The following is a 4,214-nucleotide window of genomic DNA, read 5'->3' on the forward strand; positions in this document are numbered from 1 at the left end:
CACGCATGTGCATATTGATCGTTCTTGTATCATCTGCAGAGAAATAGCCATTCAAATCCTTTGACAGTTTTCAACTGGGTTGTTTCCTTGTTACTGAGTTGCAGGAATTCTTTATATGTTCTGGACAGAAGTCCCTTATTAAATCTATATTTTGAAAATATTTTCTTCCAGTGTCTGGGTTGTCTTTTCACTTTGTAGATGGTGTTGTTTGAAGCAAAGACTCTTCATGCTTTTTAAGTTTAATAGTGTTGATATTATACAAACGACATACGGCTGTAATTAACCCTTTAAAGCTATTTGTCAAAGAAAATTTAAGTGATTTTATTGCTTTATTTGAATTTTTTAAGTAATAAAGAAAACTGTCCAAAGTCTGTCTTGTTCATTGTATCCCCAGCACTTACCACAACGCTTACTATAGACACCCAAAGAATAGTTGAAATAATACAGGAAATTCAGGGTACTGCACAAAAACACAAAAACAAGAAAAGAAAAACACAAAATTTGACCAGTTTTATAAATACTCTAAAAGTATATCTTTTTGTTCAGTTTTGTAGCTGTCTTCTTAGAAAATTACTGTAATTGGAATTGCTACGTTTAAATTTGCTATGTTTCTGTGCCCATGTTACACTGTAATACATCATGAATCACTGCCCTCCCAGAAGGTACACTGCTCTACACGTCATCACTAGTGCACGAGACCCCCACCTCCCAGACGTGCACTTTGTCAACTCCGCCATCTTGGTCGAGCTGATATGTAAAAAATACTCTTGCATTGCTGTTTTCATTTCTTTGATTACAAAATAAAAAGAGAATTTTCTGTTTGTTCACCTTTAATAGCTCTTTATGAATTGGTTTTTTGTTTCCTTCTCCAACTTTTTATTTTTATTTTGTGGGGGTTGGTAATTAGGTTTATTTATTTATTTAATGGGGAGATATACTGGGGATTGAACCCAGGACCTCGTGTGTGTAAAGCATGCACTCTACCACTGAGCTATATACCCCTCCCCCACCAACTTTTCATGAATTTGTAAGTTCTTTATGTTACATGTTACATAGTACCTTTTTCTATCAAGTATTGCCGTTTTTTCCATTTTTCTCTTGTTTTTAATGCCATCCACTATGCTATTTATCATCTCTCTATATACATATATATGTATATAATTACATATATACTAACAAAACCTATAAAAGTTTTCATTCTGTTTTCTGGCTTTGGTGTCATAACAAAAGTCACTAACAACCCAAGAACACATAATCATTTATCTGTATTTTTCCTAGTCTCATTTTTTTCATTTAACTTTCAATACATCAAGAAAGCGTTTTAATCTAAGCTGTGAGGTATAAATTTAAATTTGTTTTTCCAATCCCAGTTATTCTAATATCATTTAATAAATTGACCAATAGCCTTAAAATGCTATATTTTAATACCAAAAAATTATTCTGACTGTCTCTAGATTACTGGGGGGAGTCTTATGTCATTTATCTTTCTATTTTGATGTTTTTAAAATTATCATATCTCTATAATATTTTTGTATTATAATACCTTTTGTATTCATATTTTATTGATAGGTTCAAGTCTTTAAGTGGAGCATTCCAGTTTCTGAAACATTCTTTCACGTTTATTTTTTCTTATAAATATGAAAACGTTTAAACAGGTTTTTCTCTCCTGATCTCTTGGAATTTGTTCTGGGATTCTCTGAATACTGTTTTAAAAACTTTCTACTACCTAGTTATTTTGTATGATTTTATTTCAGAATAATTTCAATAACTATGAGACTTTCTTGGGAAGAAAACAGTAAAAAATGAAAAAATAAGTATATTGAGAAAATTCAGAGTGTCCAAAATCTCACCAGCAAAAAGACCCATGGAACTTTCTAGGGTGGCTGGGATAAACTAAAAAATAATAATAATAATACTGCATTTTAACCACCAGAGGCCAGTGCACTCTAAATAATGAACCTCAGTGATCTTTTAAGATGAAGCCCAGTTTCATTAATCTTGAAGGTCAAAGTTATGTTAAGAATAACATTAGACTATAGGTTTTCTTCAAGCTCTATAATAATTACAAAACCTAATTCTGATATTAGCAGTATAACATTTATTTAGAATATGTATAGAGATACAGTCCTCAGTGAATTATCCATATTAAGCCCTCAGTCTGTATAGCCACACTGAGGAAGACTTCCATGGAAGGGAAAGTTGCTATGTATGAAGGAGAACCCAGAAAGACAGGAACTTGTCCACCAGCTGTTTCTTCAGTACTTGCACAAGATTCAGATATATATAGATTTTATATATTTTTATGTACACATATATATATATATACACAGATATATATATAATTTTTCATGATACACTATTACAAGGCACTGTATATAATTTCCTGTGCTATAAAGTAGGACCTTCTTGTTTATCTATTTTATACACAGTAATGTGTATCTGCTAATCCAAAACTCCCAGTTTATCCCTTCCCATCCCCTTTTCCCTTTGGTAACCATAAATGTTTTCTATGTCTATGTCAGAACTGTACGTAGTTCTGTATGTTTCTGTTCTGTAAATAAGGTCATTTGTCTCATTTTTTTAGATTCCACATATAAGTGATATCATGTGATGTCTTTCTCTGTGAGTGGAATCCCCCCGTCACTCTGCCTTCATCCTTTTCTGCATCCCAACACGTCACCCCCACTTCCCAGCCCCCAACCTGGAGCTGTCTCCACCCACTTTCCATGCCTCTCAGGTGCTTCCCCAAAGGAACCTTCCTCTCCTTCATCCCCTCCCTCCCTCTCTCTTGTTCTGTGCGTCCAGATCCCAGACCACACCTACCTCCCTCCCCAGAGCTGTCACACCTGCCATCCTCTGCCTGGAAATTCCACACAGCACTCCCCACGCACCTGATGCCCATCTGACCCCGTTCCACATCTCCTGTACCTCCATGTACCTCCCACTCACGCTTCTGGTCCCCAGCAAATGTCTGCTTCCAGGAGCAGCCCAGCTACCACCTGGGGCCAGAGCCTGCTTCTCAGAAAGTCAGATCCTTTAACTCCTAGAGCAGCTTGAGCTGTCCCCTCAGAGCATCCATCTCTGATTGATCAGGTGCTTGTGCGATCGTGTGATCATGTGATCCGGTGATCCGTGCCTCCTCCCTCTGTACCTGTAAGCTCCATAAGGAGGGGACAGAAATCTATCAATCTCTTCACCCAACGTTGTCAGTGCTTTGCCTTGGATACCCACTATATACCTGTCAGAGGGACGAAGGGAGATGGGCTGACCACGGCAGATGCCAGACTGGTCCTCTGAGTTGATTAAGCTGCTGTCTGGGATCTTTTGGACTGAGCAGTGTAACTTCCTGTCTCTGGGAACCTGGTGAGGAGCATTCCCAGGTAACGCTGAGCGGGGATGCTTTCCAGGACCAAATCCCCACCCCAGGAGCTATGGCATGGGGTGACTGCTTCTGCAGTAATAAGAATACTCTTCTTCCATCAGCAGATAATACCCCACCTCATGAGAAAGAAGAAATCCTTAGACTAATATCCTCTCAAAATCATAAGGTTCTCAATCACTATTCGTTATCTAACAGGAGATTAAAGAATCCCACTGTGATAATAACATTTTCAGATTGTCAGAAGCCACAGCTACAACTCTCAATTCTGCCAATACTTCCAGACTGACCTTCCACTGGAAATCATCACCTTGCCCATACGCACAGATGCACATTTCTCTGTGTATGAGGTGGGGGTATCTGAGGAAAATCATAGCAGCAGGAACTGGCATTAAATCCTCTTTTGAAATCTTGAAGGATATAAGTAAATTAACAGAATAAAATTCAGTTTTATATATTAAAATGTTAACAGTAACAGAGCATAAACATGCCCCAGAAAAGAAATGAGTAACATCAAAAATATATTTTAGATGAAACACTACAACCACATACCTAGAATAAACGCTAATAACATAAGGACTCCATTGCGCTAATTCTGTTTTGGAACGTGCACGTGACGCGGTGCCTGAGCTGACCAAAACCCTGCAGCTCCAAACACAAACACACTTCCCTAACCAGGGATTAACAGAAAGTGGTTTCTGGAACTGAGTCACTCAGCAGGTCCTTGTTTACTCACAACTGAGACAATATTGGAAAATGTGCGTCTCCCATGGAAGGGAAGACCATTTATTAGCCATAAGGTCGCAAGTTAGGTAATTCCAGATGTGTCATGCAA

General features: G+C 37.8%; 1 non-coding gene across 1 annotated transcript; it reads right to left on the minus strand.

The window, feature by feature from the left end:
- Window positions 1-929: 929 nt before the first annotated feature.
- TRNAV-UAC (transfer RNA valine (anticodon UAC)) lies at window positions 930-1,001 on the minus strand. Its single transcript has one exon. It is a non-coding gene; the product is annotated as a tRNA-Val (tRNA).
- Between the last annotated feature and the right edge of the window lie 3,213 nt (window positions 1,002-4,214).

Source organism: Camelus bactrianus, chromosome 20, assembly GCF_048773025.1.
Source record: "Camelus bactrianus isolate YW-2024 breed Bactrian camel chromosome 20, ASM4877302v1, whole genome shotgun sequence".
In the NCBI taxonomy this organism is placed as follows: domain Eukaryota; kingdom Metazoa; phylum Chordata; class Mammalia; order Artiodactyla; family Camelidae; genus Camelus; species Camelus bactrianus.